Consider the following 17,959-nt stretch of genomic DNA (forward strand, 5'->3'; position numbering starts at 1 on the left):
ATCTAAACGCACACATACTTGCACACGATTTGATACATAATTGTGGACATCATGCATAAGTAATGGCTGTTGTAGCTGGGACTCTAACTAAGTGGTAACTGTCTGTGATCCTGCTCTGAAAATTGAGTGTTGTGCTCTCACACTGATCGCACAATCAGAGATCAGGCGGCACATGAGTCTGCTTGATAGAACCCAACCATATATTTCCAGTTATCATCAGGACCTGCTCATCGTGCTTCATTTGAGCCAAGCTGAGATAAAATGTGACAGGCAGCTTGTACCTGAGATGAGTAAAATTTGATTTGACTGGTCCCATCAGGTTTAATTGAAATGAATTGAATCAGCCCATTTCTTCTGCTACTGTAATTAAATTAGTAGCTGGGCCGCAATTGGACGTCGAGTTGGCACTTGAGAGGAGATGACAAAATGCTCATTGCTGCCGCCAAAGGACTATGTGTCAAATTTGATGTGAAAATGCTGTTTGACACACTGGCATAAGCTGTCGCTTTGCTCGAAGTGTGTACAAACAAACACGCTGGGATTATCTCCTGGACTGAGCCACTTCCTCATGTGAATGAAAAAGTGTGGAGATATGCATGCAAGTCATCAGAACAAATTAAGTGTGAAAGCACATTTGCTGCATATAGAGTGCAGCAACATTTCTGTTATTGCTTTATAGCCCCCAAAACACCTAAATGAATGCCAAAAACACTGACGCTGGCTTGCCACTGCAGCTCTTACAAGGTCTGAAATAAAAAGGAGTCACAGACTCAGAGTCTGTAACCTATGGATCTTTTGAAAATTCAAAATTAAGAATTAACATGAGAAAAAGTTGAATAAAATTCTGCAGCATGCAGAAATAATAACACTGTCGACGTGTGATAAAACTGCAGTGCTCGTAGATTGGTTTATATTGGTGTAAGCTTCCTCGATAAAGATACACGTGAGAACATTATTGCACTTTGATGTTTGAATTGGAGGCCTTGTGTCAAATATCTCCTGTATCAACCAGGCCCACCACTCAGGAAGGGAAGAGGTTTTACTGCTCCAAGGCCTTGGTCATCTGTGGCTCTAATGCCATTTCCAAGAACGATGAGCAGAAAAGGGCTAAAGCCGCACTGATGACACTTAATCTCATTGGAATTCCTTGTCAGGTTTGACCTTGGAAAGATATTAGCCACTCGACAAGTGACTGTGGGCGAGGGGAGGGGCTGTGTGTCTGTCTGCAGTTACTGTGCAATTGTAAGTTTCTATTTAAGTATACAAATATGCTTCCCTGTGCTTTATTGCATATCATAGTGGCAAAATGATTTTCACTGAACTTGAAAGCCATTTCAGGTTTACAAGTGCAGCGTGAGCTTTTCTACCGAGTGTGTCTGCGCAGCGGTGTAGCAGTCGTGATGCGACTGTGGGGTTGTTTAGAAAGAGATTATCCATATGCATGTGAGCAGCCAGAAACCAGACCATTGGGCTGCAGGGATCTGTGGTCCAGTGATGTGTGTGCCACATTGTCTGTTCAATACAGGCATCTAAATTTTTAAACAGCATCAGTTACTTCATACTGCCATTGTTTTGGCACCATTTGCCTTGCTTAATCCTGTCACATATCTGTGCTATCTTACAGTGCAGAGGTATGTGTCTGTGAGTGTGTGTGTGTCGGTGTGGGACGCTGAGAGATTTTGTGTCATTATGAGTAGTTTGCGATTAGAAGTTTGTGTGTGTGTGTGTCAATATCTTTACAAATTTGTGGAGAGAGATAAAACTTAAACGCACTCATTTTTACACTGTGCCTCTGATTTTCGACATTCTCACAAGTGTGTTTCTGTATTTTACTCCCAAAGTGACTGCCTTCATTCAGTCCACAGTGTTGCATCAGTTTGTTTCAGCTGTTCCCACTACAAAAATGCATACAAGGTGACATTGCTTGCAAACAGCCTGCAAGCATTAAAAGCAGCATTTAGAATCAAAACGATATCCATCCAAGTAAAGCTGAAGAGATCCCGTGTTGCCACTTTTTGTAAAAAAAACCAACAATTCCTGACTTTTTCCTTTTAAGTACTGGTATCTAAATAGATGCGCATTTGTGCACGAATGTGTTTCACAGACTGTTTTCAACTTAAGAAGTAGAATAAATTGGAAGTAAATATGACGCAGCGTTTGTCTCAGTGATATCAGACTTCAACACCCGCACGTCCCAGAGACATAAAAAAAAAGCAAAGTGCTGTTAGAACATTACTGCTGTAAAGGAGTTGCATCTTGTGGGGAAGATTCCTCAGTTTACCATTCTGGATGCACCGTTATGTCAACAAACCCTCAGTCTTTCTCTTTCTGTCTCCAGGGAGAAATATTTGCACAGGGAACCCTTCTCTGTATAGTTTCTATAGTATTCACTTATTTGTCCCCAACGCTGACTTATTTATGGCAACCCGCTAATGAGCTATACGGTCTTTTGTAGTGACAGACAGCATGTGTAAACATTTAGATTTTTTTTCTCCCTCTTCAAGTACAAGGCGAGATCCACCAAATTAAAAGGCACAAAGTGAAATGAAATCGCGCAGCAACCTAACACCTGATCAAATACAAGGTTACCCATGCAGTGTTTTGTGTTTTGCCGTGTTAATGCCCTATGTTGCTATCAGTCTGGCGTGTGTTTTGGAGGACTGCCAGCCAGAGGAGGAAGAGCACCTATTTTGTGGAGAGGTAATTGCTACACAGTAGCCTCTGATTGCCAGGAACTTTCACTGGGAACGGCCCCGGCTCCCTTTTCACTCGCACCGACAGCCTGATTACAAATCATCTTATTGATTTGATGAGTGCAAGATGTTTGCTAATAACTGTTCTCATACCATCTGTTAATCTTTGTTGTGATTAAAGAGGTAATCCCAATACCCATTATTCCCAATGACAAGAGCGGGGGGATCGTTCTCTTACACAAGCTTTAGTCTCTCGCAGGCCAGGCTGGGCTGAAAGGGAAGCTCGGGAGAGGGGGATGGGGGTGCAGTACCTAGGATATCAGCGATCTCCGAATGCAACTGAGAAGTCTGCGCCACCTTCCACATAACAAACGCGATACGAAAATAAAAGGGGGGGGAGAATTACATCCTTGCTAAAAATCCATTACCTCATGTAATCACGCAAAATGATTTTTCTTAAATATGATAATAAATCACAGGCTGGATCAATAGCCTGCGGACCAACTGCTATGCCCTGATAACGTATCAATCAATATTTAGTATTTAGTATTTAGATTTTAATTAATACCTTGGCGGGGCTCGGAGCCCGTTAGCACACGAAAGAAATATAATCTGTGATAAAAATAGACCAGAATAAATACATTTTTAAAAGCAAATGAGCTCCTGTTAGCATTTGCACAGTAGCCCCTCGTATCTGTCATTGATCAGTCAGTTTCTCGGTTGTGATTAAGGACCCTTCAAAATCAAGCTTTGTGTGTGTGGAGGTGTGCGTGTGTGCATGCATTGCATAGAGGAGGGATGGACGTGTGCGTGGGTTCACGTGGAAACATTTTCATCGATCATTCTCGGTAAGGCTGAGCTTCTGAAGCACCTGATCCAAACTGTTCATACACAGAAGATCAAGTGTGAAGGATGTGTTGTATTTCAAGTGAAAACATAAGCAAAAATATGAATATGAATATGCTACCAGAAGATTTCTGGTTTATCAGTAGTCTGAGATATATTATATATTGACAAATCATGTTTCTGTATGCTATGTTTACATTGTTTGGATTTGCTAACATGCATATCTCAAAGAGTTTGGTATTGCTTGATGATTCAAAAATATATATATTTGTTTGCTTTCTCCTCTTTTAAAAAAAAATCACAAAAAATGACTAGCAGACAGAGAAGTAGGTATACAGCTAATTGGTTAAGGCCAAATACTTGCGTTTAAAAAAAAGTTATCGTTGTTGGAAAAGACTCCAAAGATAATTGCAATTTCATTGGGAGCCTGAGCTGTTAAAACGTGTCTGTGTGGGAACGAAGTCTGCAAAGTTCCTCAAAAACTTCTGCTAGAAAAACAGCGGTTAGTATGTGTAACTCACAATCTATTAGTATGTGTGAAGTTCCCGTTAGAGTTCACGAGTGTTGTTGTGGGGTGCAGTGATGAACAAACTTTCGTTTGTGATGGCTATGGGTTTGCTTACCCATACCCTGGCTCTGTCCATTCCCAAACTGTGATCTTTTCCTGAACTCTACAAAGGAATTTTGTTGCATAAAGCTAACACAACAGCCAATGATTAGGAAAGAAGTTAACAATAAGAAAGAAACACTGATTTAAAACAAAGCAGCGCTAAGAGAGACAGAAAAAAACTCACATTTCCCACAGAACATGAGACACAAACTAATTTATTCTACTTCCACTCATCCGGCCTCCTTGTGTGGCCTTTGGCACTCTTTAGGGAGATCTTTGTTTCTCTTTTAGCAGAGTTTGCACTGGATGTTTAGTGTCGCCATGCTAGTGAATCACAGCACCTAAAGACACTTTGGTGTGTACAGCACTGACACACCAGCAGCTTCAGCAGAATGGCAGAATTTAAATAGGAATAAGAACAGGTGGAAATACCATGCAGACTATTTGTTTTCCCAGCACTAAAACTAGTAATCCTAATCTTAATACTCCTGCATGCTTACAGATATCCTGCATGCAGTAGCTTTAAACAATTTAAGTGATGCTTCCTTGAATTACTCTGGAGCATACAGTAAGGAAGTGCAATTAATCAAACGATGTCCTGTTCTTACAGAAACACTTAAGCAAATAGTTTCAAACTGATGCATTTAAGTCATTGCTTCTTGAATTTACACGCAGGGGCCCTTTTATAATCTTTCCTTAAGGTTTTAAGTGTTGAACACAGGACTGCCAACCGCTTTTCAATTGGATTGAGTCCTGTGGCATTTGTAATTGGAATCCTTTTGCTTTATAAAGAGATTAAAATAGTTAAATATAGAAGCAGAAGGGCAGAGTTTGACCATCAGGATGTGCATGGCTAACACAAGATTAATAAGACATAGTTAAACAGGATTCAGCGCTAATCCTCCTTCGAACTAGTGCATCTGACTTGACTGGTTTGACTTGTAATCTGATGACACGTGTCTTTCCTTACTATGTATTTTCTTAGTTAAAAATGCACGAATTATGATTCATGTATCAGGTATGTATTTACAACTAACTAACTATATGATGTCAAGTTGAGTTTATCAACACGACATTTTGTCTTATTCTGTTTGAAGATCAGCATTTAGTTGTACTTTACAGAGCATATGAAGAGGAGACTGAAGGGCTCTACAGATTTTTGGCTGGAGGCTGTGGTAGTTCTAAGGTTCCTGGAAAGTCAGTCGGTGAGCTAACAGGACATGTGCGTGTTGCTCTGGGCTACGGCTGGATTTAAGTGTCTCACGGCTGTCTGATGTCTAACCCAGGTTAACAGGATATTAGGCCACAGCAAGTGGCTGGTCTCTCATTTAAGCTGATCCCTGACACACACGTCCAGTGTCACTTTGGCACATACTGTAGGACACGCGCATAAGTCAAGGTCACACCTTTGCCTGAATCTTTTTCATGTTTTAATATCTATTCAATGATCATTCCTTATCAAAGTGATGAACCCTCAGACACAGACAAGTTCCTCTGACGTGATAAGTCTGATTCAATATTTTCCCACATCCACAGCCATCAAACTGCAGTTATCACTGTTGAGCTTGAATATCAGATTAGCTCCGTGTTAAAGCTCACACACCATGAGACTGGACTGCATGGGCCAATCCCCATTAATCCCGTCTTACTGTTAGGTGGACAAGGTGCCAAGGAGGCCCTGTGTGGGCTGGCAGTGGGTGTATGTTAGCAGAGTGAGTCAGCTGCTGCCGGAATTACTGTAATTGAATTAGTGTATGTGTGGTAGTACACAGCAGTTAAAGTGATATCATGTAAAAACAATGTAAAATTCACAAGTTACACACTGTGTATCATCAAACTATATATTTAACACTTTCTCAGCATCACCAGCATGAGGATTTACACGGACCAATCATTAGTAATACTGTGAGAGTTTGTTGACTCATTATGACGACTGTAAGGATATAGTTTCCCTTCTTTACATGCAGCCTGATTAAAGATGAGGTTATTAATGTTTACTTAAAAATAAATGAAGAAGTATTAGTATAAATATTTTTACCCTTATACATAAAAAATCGTAGGTTTACCATAAACTCTGCATAGTGATATTATTTTTTTTTTCTTTTTGAATTTTAAGCTGGCTGTGACTTTACAGTTTACTGAAGGGTCACTGCTATCATCAGCCCCATTTTCAACCATTTAAACAAATAAATATATGCTTAATCACCCAGTAAAGTAAGTTAGAGTCTAGTCCTAAAAAATAAGATTTAGCTGTTCACGAACTTCATATCCGTGTTGTTGCAGACCAAAGAAAAATATACTGAATTTATACAAAGTGGAAAATAAAATGTGTCGTAACTTTTTGTTTGTGTGGAAACCTGTATATCATTAGGATGTATTTGTGCGAATGTAAATACACAGATTCACTGCTACACAAATGAAAGTTTAGAGTCCTGGTCTGCAGGATTTGTCTTGATCAGGTGCCTCTGGCATCACATTTCGGCACTGGATATGCTTATGGGTTTGCTTTTTCAGCATGCAGGATTAATGTTGGGAAAAAAAAATATTTCAACTCAAACCCAAAAGGAAAAGCGACTCCCAGAGTAGCTTTGTTTAAGTCTTGTGTATGGGAATCTAGGATAGCATTAGCGCACGTTAGCAGATGCCTTCAGCTGATGGGAAAAAAAATTGTTTAAGGAGAGTTTTGCTTGAGCTTAGTACTTTTGCAAAGACATCATGGCAATAGAAAATATATACAGAAAATTGCGAGAACAGTATTTTGCTTCTGATTGTTGAGTCGGTGTTTTGTTCGAGAATAGCTCACAAGCCTAAGCAGAAAGGTCCTAGTTTAATTCAAACTCATTTCTCTCTTCCCCATTTGCTTTTTTTTTTTTTTTTTACATATTTATTAGAAAACAAGAATAAAAAATTATGTTTCATTGATTCACATGTGGAATTTCTGAAAAAAAAAAAAGGTCTACAGCTGAAAACTAAATTAAGAGAAAAGAAAAGCAGAGCAAACCAGAGAAACTGAAAAATTGAAATAATGCTGAAGCAGAGGATGAAGATGGTGGAGGGGGATGACGGACAGTTGTGGAGACAGGGTTGTTAGTTTATGTAGGCTGCGGGCTGACTCGACTGGAAAATTTTGATCACTTTAATTTACTATATCCAGGGTTGCCTCTCTCCCTGTCCAGCACTTTTATCAAGCCCTGTGAGCCCGTATTGATTTTTTTATTTTCTGCCCAGGATAAGAAGACAGAGAGTTAGGGAGCTCTGGTGAATGGAGAACTTTCCTCAGATTGCTGCTATTCTCCAGCTTATTGCATCCTGTCGTTTGTAGTTTCAGATGATGTCCAGTACGCCACGGCTGCTCCAGCCAATAAACAAGGTGACTAACAATGGAAGAGGGCCAGGAATGAAGAGAGGGAGACAAGCTAACCACCACACCACACACAGCTAGAATGCAAGGGCGGAAGAGGACATTTTATAGCTAGAATTTGCCTTTTTTTTCTTTGTTTTTACGGCTATGTTGAGAGGCTGTTTTTAAAACGTATCATTATGACTATACTGCAGTATAGAAAGCTCATGTCATGTGTTTTATTTTTATTTCAGTCTTTTTAAAATCATTTTTTTGGGCATAAAATTTTGTCATCATATTAAGCGAAGCTCTGTGAGGCAGGGGCATGATTTCTTAGGGATTTCTTAGCTGGGGCTACAGCTGTAAAACATTCAGCTTAAATGTAGTTTCTCTAAATCGTGGTCATTTAGGATCTAAAATAGCAAACCTTTTTTTCCTTGGACAGCAGAGTATTATAATCCTCCCCGACCCCTGAAGACAAGATACAATTTAACATTTTTTAATATATTTGTATATATCTGTATTCTTGTTACTGTGTTTCTCCCAGAGCCAAATTAATTATCACCTTTGCCCCAAAGAAAAGGCAATTAAACAGGAGAGCTAATGGTTTTTCCTCTAAAAATGAAACGGGACAAAGGTTTTGTTCCCATTTTATTTTTTTAATAACGTGTGTATCAGACAAATTGTTGCATAAAATCTTCTGATTTTCTTTTACATTTTTTTGCTTCTTTCTTTCTAGTGGCTCTATTTTTGCATTTTCATATGTTAGCCTGTGTGTGTGTGTGTGTGTGTGTGTGTGTGTGTGTGTCTGAGAGAAGAGAAAGTGGGTGGGAGAGAGAGTAAGAGAGAGAGAGAGATTAGTGACAGTCTGATAAAAGATGTCTCCAAAACCCTAATTAAAATTGAATACCCCTGCGAATGCAAAGCAACATGCAATCTGCAGGTATTTCATTTAGAGCAACTATCTCAGCGTAAAGCTGCTTTTTTATGTCTTTCTTCATTGCACACAAATAGCTATACCCAGTTCATTTTATTTTTCACACTTCCACATCTGCCGCCGTCTTTGTCAGACCACACAAGCTTGCCCTTCTGTCCCTCTCTTGATGTAAGACAACACTGATAAAACAAAATCAAGCTGAGGAACCTGCAGTTTGTCCCCCCCCCCCCGAAAAGGCTTTCAAGGTTCAGCTCATTAAGATACTTAAAAAACAGAGAGCTCTCTAATGAAACTGTGAGCAGTGATATTTTGATAACGCAGGCAGCCCTTATAAAAAGGATCTTCCTCGCCTTTATTTCTTAACAAATAGCTACGCTGATAATACTTTGATATCTATGGCGCATCTATTTGTCAGCAGCAGTTTTTAGAAACGGATTGGAAAGAAAGTCAAAGCAGTAACTCATTAAACTTTGATCCGACTCGTTTTGGAAATAAAAAATATGTAGACAGTTACAGTGAGTTTGATTGGTTGGTGGAGATGTGCACTTATGGTAACCGTGTGAAATAACGAGCGAGACTGATTTAATTTACAGATCATATCTGGTCATTTCTCCTGTTCTGTCTTCAATAAAAAGTGCGTGTTCACAGTTCCTAAATCTTCACATTGCCTGCTTGTTGCATCATTTAAACTGAGCCTCTTCCTCTGTCTTTTTTGTGTAAGTTTTGTGTGTAAAACGAGAAGACCTATTGCACTGTACAACTGAGATATGACCTGTGTTGTGGCTGCAGTAGCACTTTCACTTCCTACTGTCTGGACTCAGACTGCCGGCCATGTGATCTCAGTTTAGAGGAATCCACACACACTTGCCAGTGTCATCAGCAACTGGTGGCATATGGTTTACCCAGCGGTCAGACTCTTCAACTAGTTATTAGCTAGTTATTCATATTATTATTATTATTATCCGTTAGCTATTTCATTTGTTTGTTTTGGTTTTTTGGCAGGACATTTTTTATTTTGGGGTTTATTTGTATGTTTTCTCCAGGTTCTTGGGAAACCACCTTCACATATGAAATAATTCTAATGTTATAGTAGCAAAAAAGAAAGAACTAATCAAAAAGAGAGTTCAGTCTCAATAACTAGAAGCAACGCAAATATAGGTTATAAAAAAGTAAATATTTGCCTGAAAATAGGGGAAAACGTTGAATGGGAAATGAAAAATGATCTTTAAAGAGTAAAGGAAAGGCTGACTGAATATTAACCAGGCCACATTTTGTATGTTTTGTCGTGAAAAAGCATGAGCTGCACAAACAAACTAGGCTGCAACAGCCTTAGTGCAAAAATATACCAGTATCCAGGACCTCTGGTTTTGAAAAACCAGGAGTGCTTAAACATTGCTCAAAGCTCGCACCTATAATCATTTTTACTTGGCCGTCTGCCCATAATGCAGAGGAAATTGCTCTGGCTTGAGCCGCCGTTTAGTCACAAGGATATGGTCAATTTGGTACTCTGCCAAAGCCATACCCCTGAGTCATTTTACTGTATGTATTTTTTGTTATCCATTCCCAGAACAGCAATTGAATCATACAGCACATAAATAATCCCCAGCACAGAGCTGAAAGTGGTGAACAATAAATGTGTCTTCAACAAGTGCTTGTTTTCCCCTAACCCCACAGAGCAGGCTTTTTTAACCTCCTCATTTTCCATGTAGACAGTTATTAACTTCTCAGATGATATCTTGTCATTGTTAACTATCGATTCCCTTCATCATTAGAGCGTCTAATAACGAGGCTCTTGCCTTGACAATTTTTGTATATCTGCCAGGAGTGACAGTCCCGCGTGTTAAAGACATGTTTACTTCACTCCGGGATCAATAAATGCTGTGAGCCAGCATGAGACAGTATAGGCCCTTACCAGTGTTATCGATGCACAGTGTATCACATTATGAAATATACGTAGGTGGAAGCTGCCCACAAGATTAAGGAGTCCTCATAGATCAATGAAGAGTATGAGCATTAATATGTGCTGCTACTTCCATCCCCTGGACACCATAGGTTATTTTTGCTCTCAGGCTGAACACCGATGCACGTGCTTTTGCGTGAACTGGGAGAATTAGATTTGCTTACCGGTGTTACAATCCAATATCTATCATTGAAAGGATTCTTTTCACACACGGCCAAAGGTCTCTCATTTTAGGCCCGGGCAGTGGCGCTGCAACTGAGTTCTTATGTAAGATTTTAAACTTATTAAGATGGGAGAAAATCTACTTTTGCAATGTGTTTGCATGACCGTGTGTGCGTGTCTGTGTGCGTGTGAGACAGCAGTGCTGAACTTGAGAATGAGGGTGGGAAAGCTTCACGATGTCAGGAAATGCTCTTTCTTCAAGCGATTTCACTGTTTAATTCCATGCTGAAATTTCGTCACCTTATATTAACCCTTTCATGATCACGCTTTATTTTTTTCCCTTTAATCTGTGAAAGAAACCTCTTTGTTATTTGCATGTACCCTGAAAATGACTATATTACCCAGCACCATAAATATGACGTTTTCCCCTAGTAATCATCTTGACCACAACCAGTTGTCCTCATATAGAAAATGAACTCATAAAACTCACTTCCTATGATGCACGTCAGCCCTAAGAGCTTCTCATCTGAATATATCCCCACTGTGGAGGACAACAGAGGCGTGTTGTCATCCAGCTGACCCTTGAAGTGGCTAGATGAAGGGCATTGAGGAGGAGGGGTGAAGGGTGGAAGGGAAACTTGGGCCAAGGTCAAGAAAGCTAATTTGTTTCCTGTGTCCCCCTGCCGTCCCTGAGAGGCAGACCACACACTGCCCATTCAAAGGGGGGGGCTTTAATGTGGTCAAGGGTGCATAACATGGGGTTGAGCTCATCAGCTGCTGGGTCCTGTATCATGTAAGAAAGAAATCATTTGTATTTTTTTTCTTATTAAGAAAACTATTGTATAAAAGATATAATATTAGTGCTGTACAAGACTATATTTTGGGACATTGGATAGAATGACAACTTGTGCACAAAAAAGTACACAGACACGGTTAACATGGTTATTCTATGTTGGGGTTGAATGAGATTTCACTAAATGTGGCCAAATATTTTACTAATTATCTTCAAATGACACTAATTAGTGATTATATCACCTTTCTCTAACTGTGTCAGCTGGTCAGGGGAGCATAAGGAATGTGAAATAACAGAAACTACAATTGACAATCACTACAGTCATCAGCTGTGTCACCACGAAAATATATTTCACACACACACACACACACACACACACACACACACACACACACACACACACACACACACACACATGATTATCATTAATTTATCATTATCTGCTTCTCAAGTAAAGTTTTGTGTTAGTTATTACTCTTTGTTAAAGAAAAAAAGTATCAAACAAAGAATTTACAAGTACTTTAGGAACTAGTGACTCCTCTGGCATCATTAATATGTTATTAACAGTAGAATCCTGAGTTGCCTTATAAGTAGCTGCTATTTGCACCACCTTAAAAACTGTGATATCCATCAGTAAGCACTGTAAACTGCAGTGGAACTACAGGTTAACAGCACTGCTCGTTATAGGAATTTGAAAACAAACTTTTCTTTTTAACTGATAAAGCTGCGGTGGGATTTGGTGAGTGTAGTCATGTATGAAGCTTCTCCTTTATAAACTGAAAGGTAGCTGTGGTGTGTGTAGACTCACAGAGAGCTTTGATGTAAAGCTGTAAATATTAATTATAATTTTTACGTTTGCTCTTGCTATTTTAGTTATAATAAAGCTGGCACCCTCCGAGTGGTCCGTTGAACACAAACGGGTTGTCTAAGCGGAGCAGCCCAGCGTTGTGTTATTTTAACAGACAAAGTCAAAGAGGAAGCGAATACATTTGCCACCTCGGGGGCACACATGGTACCTCTGTCGATCCTGTAAAGCAGTATTTAATCAGTGCCTGCATAAGGATGCAGCCTTCAGTAGGGGGAAAGCCGTCAGCCATACAGAGAAAAGGCTTCAATTACTCAGCTACCGCATTTGACAAAGGCCAGACCCTGTAATTCACAGCGCATAGGTGTGTATATGTTTGAGGAACAAACGCTGATTCATTTACTGTACAAATACTGGGATATAATAACAGTGAACATCTAATCGCAGATAAGTTGGCTATGTTTTTAATGGATGAACATATAGATTGATGGACTCAAAGTTACCAAAGAGATCAGTATTTTTTTTCTTTTTAATTAGCACCTGTGAGCTGTTTCCCATTAACACTGTGCACATTAAAAATCCCTCTGCTTTTTCTAATTAAGTAAAGTGGAAACAGATTAGATGGCTTCTTTGAACAAAGGTCAGTGATTGCACTTTGTCTCGCCCCACTGTTTGTTTGTTTGGCCGGCACCAAGAGAGAGTCTGCCACTTCTTCGCAGAATTTCACTTCACAATCACTGTTTGTTTTAGGGAACAGCCTTTTCTTACCCTTTCTGTTCATCTCCTCGCAGTGTTTTTTTGTGTCTTCTTCAAAATGTGATCAATAGATAAAGACGTGCCTCTCGCTCCTTTTTTTTTTTTTCCCTTGGTTCCATAGAGGCGAACGTATATTCTGCTCTACAGGTGGGAAAGAACGGCTGATGCGATATAGATTTTTTTGCTGATATGATTATGAAGCACGTGGAATGTCAGATTAAAGCCAAACTGATGAAAGATAGGCATCAATCGGGGACATCTCCGGAGAGGCTGCGAGGCATGACGTGCTTGTCAAGAAGGAGGAATATAGTGACTCATCCCTCCCTAATCTCCCCTTTCCTGGACAATTGATCTGCCTTTCATATCCATTAGCGTGGCTTTCATAGGCGCTGTAATGAATGGCCAGACAACAGACATACTTCAAGATCAAACTCGTCTCTTAGACGGAGAGGAAAAAAATAGCTGAAAAAACCCACAGATAGCAGCTGTGATTCACACAGGTATCTCAAACTTCTCCAAGTAGGACCTTCATCTTAGTGTTACTAAGAATAATGGTGTAACTTACAACCGTGGTGTTATTCAGTTGTTAGTACTTAGAGCTGTGTTTCCCATTCATAATGTACTTTTTCTGGTAAAAGATGGAAAGAAGAAACAAAGTAGTAGTGTTGTACTGGTATAAAGTTATTCCATCTGTTATTTTAGGGATTTTTCTAATAAACTAGTGGTTAATGTCACATCAATAACTAGTACTTTTTAGGCTGGCAGCTGACAGCGGATGTCACTTTAATTTGCAAATGTTTAAAATGCACTGCAGTCAATGTCTGAATTCACTGCGATTATGATGACGCAATAAAAATGATTTAGGCTTTAAGCAATCTCTTGTAAACTATGAGCAGCTACTCACAACCACCCAGTGAGCACAGCCCCAATCAGACCACTGAAAAAGTGATTAGGTGGACATTTTCTCTCGCAATAAGCGGTCAGCACGCATTCCAGACGTTTTGATTCATCTCGGTGTGATTTTTTTAGGTGGTGCTATGATTACCACCATCACATTCTTTCAGTCTGAATGTCCTCAACAACACTTCTGCGAAAAGTAAAAAAAATAAATAAATAAAAGGAAAAAAAAAATCCGAGTTACGCATGAGAGGAAGCTGACAATGGGAGTCAGACAGGAAGGAGAGAATGACAGAATTTAATAAAGTTCAACAAGGCAGAAAGGATTGCAGAAGCTTTCTTTTTTTCCCCCCACCTCCTTCTTTACAACTTCTGGCTACTTAAACACTTTTACACCCTGTCCTTTTATCTGTGTCTGCATTCGCTGACAGAGGAATAGCCGGACACAGAGGGAGACGCTCATTCCATTTTTATTTGAATGTTGACCGAGGATGGCCACCATCTGTGCAAACTGTCTGACTCTATGACTCTCCTGCATTTCCAGCCATAAATATCAGACGGGGCTTCGCTCCTCAGATAATCCGCACATGGCAATTTGTCCTCCCCGCTCTGATTTGCCACTATTTAGGCTTCGATCACTATTCTCTTAAGTTGACACAAACAGAAGCACTATATCATTTTCAGCAAACAGCAATTTCTGTCTAACATCATCTCACACCCTTTTGTCAAATTTACTGTGGCATCTGGTGCCTTTGTTTTTCTTATTCCTCATCATAAAGAAACCTCTTCAGTCTTCCCAGAAACCCAGCCTACACTTATGTCTTGCTGGGTGCGTTTTTTTTCTTTTCCCCCCAGTCACCGAGAAGCCTTCCACTAAGCTCAAACACACAAGGGGGAGTGGTGAAAATGGGTAGATGACATTGTTTTCAGTGATATGGATGCCCGGCTTAAAGACAAAAGTGTTGGTTGAATGTTGTCATGTCAATAAGCCATCAGTCGCGCTGCTAACAATAAGTTAATGATTCCCCAGCAGTAATACATTTATGAATAGAGAAGTGTCTTCTTCAGCCCAGCGGGTGTGCCCATTAAAACAGAGCATGAACAAAATAATTGTGATTTGCAGATAAAATCCACTTTAGAATGGGATTCCGACTGAGGAATTGTTGAAAGAGCTGTAATTTTCCACTAAAACGTGACACACACTCACAGGAGCCCTGCTAATCAACTGTGTGTGTTTGTGTGTGTACATGTATGTGTGTGCCTGTTTTGAAGTTTGCATCTTTGCACTATATTCAAATTAAATGACAAATGCATTTAGTGGGAAAAGGTTTCCTTATTTTTTCCCAATCTAAATGTTTTTTTGCACGTCCTTCGCAGTAACTCGTTTGATTTAGCTCATAGGTAGTAAAATATGTTTCCCTGCTGTAAGTACTGGTGGAAAAAAAGAAAAGAATCTATTCTCAAAGTGTGAAATCCATGTAAATGGAAACACATTAGACTAAGAGTACTCTTAAATAACAAAGGAATAGAAAGTTATAAAGTAATGATACTTTTTGAATAACGAATTAAAATAATCTTGATCTATACAATTTCCTTTCACTTCAAAAGCAATTTGGAGATGGACTTTTTGAATTAATTGTGGTTTGCAAAATGAATCTAAGATCACAATTTAAGCACTGGGAAAAATGCAATTTATAAACCTGCTGTATGGAAATATGTTGAGGTTTTATCCCTTTTGCTCTCTGAAAACAAACATCTCTCTTTCTCTTTTTAGGGTTTAAAATTGCCGTTCTTTAACTGAATTGATTGCGAGTCATGTAAAATGTGTGGCAATTATTTTTACATTAATGAAAATTAGAAAAGAAGAAAAACAAAAGATTCATGCACATTTATTTTGCGTTTAAGAAATCTGAAAATGTTTCAAAAAGTGTTCCAATTCTTTTGGCTCTGGTGGAAAAAGTGAAATGTAAAATTTGACATTTAATAAAATAAAACAATAGATAGTAAATATTCCCGGGCGTGCTCAAGATTACGATTCACTCACAAGATTAAAGCTTGCAGCTGATGAAAATATCAGAGGTGTGTGTGTGTTTATGGAGACTGTATGTTTCTGTTAAATATTCTGTTTCTGCCCCGTGCCCTCTTCTTCAGCAGCGCTTTAACGCCACCTGACTGGAGAATTACTTCCTCTATTTCCCATTTATTTCACGTTTTAATACTCGGATAAAAGTGGTAAAAACATGAGAAATAAACACCAGTTTGTTTGTTAATTAACAACAAATTCACAACTAAGGAACAGTTTTTGTCATAAAACTTAAAAAATGCTAATAAATACTGTGTAGTGTATCTATAATCATTATTTTGAAGGTGAATACAACGTTGCAACTGATTTTTAAAGGACACAATGAGCAGGTTGGGTTGTGTGACAGTTGTGTGACTAACAGGAGTGTGAACTTGGAGCACGCAGGTTGTCTTGTGTTTAACAGTCACTGCTTAGTTTTGTCTTCATTTTTTTCAAAATATTTGGTTATGATTGGCCAGCAAACCTGCTTATTTAGATTTAAGCAGATGAGGTTTGGATTTAGATGCAGTGAGTTCGGAGTGAGATTGCTCTTATGATCGCAGCGCTTCAATGGGAGTCACATGGCTACAGCCAAAGGGCTTGTGGGGTACCTCTGAGACCCCAGCAGCTTTTACTAAACAGCGGTGCTTAAAGCCCTCAGTTTTAGGATGAATAATAATACTTAGCAAGTATATGTGTGTGTGTGTGTGTGTGTGTGTGTGTGTGTGTGTGTGTGTGTGTGTGTGTGTGTGTAATTGAAATGTGCTGCAGCATTTTCCAAAATTTTGGCTAAACCCTGACCTGTGTCACTCTGATGTAAGCGACTGACTGTTTTTGACTGGTTTAATATTTGCTTAGTGTAGTGTTAGATATTTTGGTGGCAGCCCCCTTTTTTCCGCCCTGCTTTTCTCTTTGATTTTTTGAGTTTGTGTAATGACACACTCAAAAAAGTGAGAAAGGTTGACTGAGAAATGTGACTGCTGTTGGTGTTGTTGGCTTTGTAGCAGACTCAAAGAATTGCCCTCAGCTTTAGCTCAGACAAGTTCACTGTGCAAAGTCACAAACTGAGCGATCGGAAGGTAAGTCCACAGGCCGGCTTGTTAGCTAATAATTAATGTACAGTAGCATTAATTATAGCATGCTGTTAACAAATACCTGTGATTATTAGTAAACTAATAAACTGAACTTCACATCTTGAAGTGTCACTGAAAATGATGTGTTTACGTGAACTTTTTTGCTCATAAACATACTTAGTTGAGTCTTGAAAATGAGAAGCTAGCTGTCCTTTGGTGCCCTGGTCAAGTAATAAAACGTCTAGACACCAACTAACATGAATTTCCCTTAAGAATTAGTGTCATCGGTGTGAGAGACCTGCTCTGCACTCTGGGGTGCAGTTTGAAATACTGTCTTTAAATCAATGCTCACCTCTCCACTCTCCCTTTAATTGAACTTTGTTGCCTCTTGTTAAGGTCTTTAGTCTAAGAAAACAGTCCTTAACTGTAATGAAAGCAAATCAAACTTTCTTCAAACAAGTGTTTGGCTACATGTTGCTATGTTACTACAAGAAAAACAAAGAAAGAAATACGGCTCGTCTATAGCTTCTCCACCAAAATTCACTAAGCAAGGAAACTTAGAAGATTAAACAGTTAAGTAGGTAAAGCGGAAACTAAACAGCATTTACATCCACTGGTGACTAGGGGACATTAAAGAAGGGAAAAAAAGGCAGTAGCTACAAAGAGCAAAGGCGTGTGCGAGGTGGTTTAGATAATGGCACTTTTCCTTTTTATTTTATACTGTCAACAATTGGCACTTTGGAGGGAAGTCCACGCAAACCGTCTCCATGTATCATGCTGCTCATGTTTCCAGAGCAGTGTTATTGACACAGTAAATTAGAGGAGGCACACATCAGGTAGCTGACAGATCCGAGGCATCAACAGCAAACTTATAATCGCAGCTCTATCACAGTGGGTGAGTTTCTCTCCCTTTCTCCTCTTCTTTAATGTTCACACTTCGCATTTGCCCGTGCCTCTATAAGTCCATTCAGCATTTTATTTTATGGACATCTAAAAAAGAATGCTCTGCTTTATTGCGAGCATAT

At 39.3% G+C, this 17,959-nt stretch overlaps 1 long non-coding RNA gene across 2 annotated transcripts in view; it reads left to right on the forward strand.

Annotated features, from left to right (window-relative positions):
* LOC146563666 (uncharacterized) overlaps positions 1–17,959 on the forward strand; it is a 65,290-nt gene that overhangs the window by 1,289 nt on the left and 46,042 nt on the right. The gene's annotated exons all lie outside the window — the stretch shown is intronic.

This window comes from Mchenga conophoros, linkage group LG11 (assembly GCF_057382185.1).
Source record: "Mchenga conophoros isolate Kocher_MC1m ecotype Shallow Benthic linkage group LG11, M_conophoros_male_GT1.1, whole genome shotgun sequence".
Lineage (NCBI taxonomy): Eukaryota > Metazoa > Chordata > Actinopteri > Cichliformes > Cichlidae > Mchenga > Mchenga conophoros.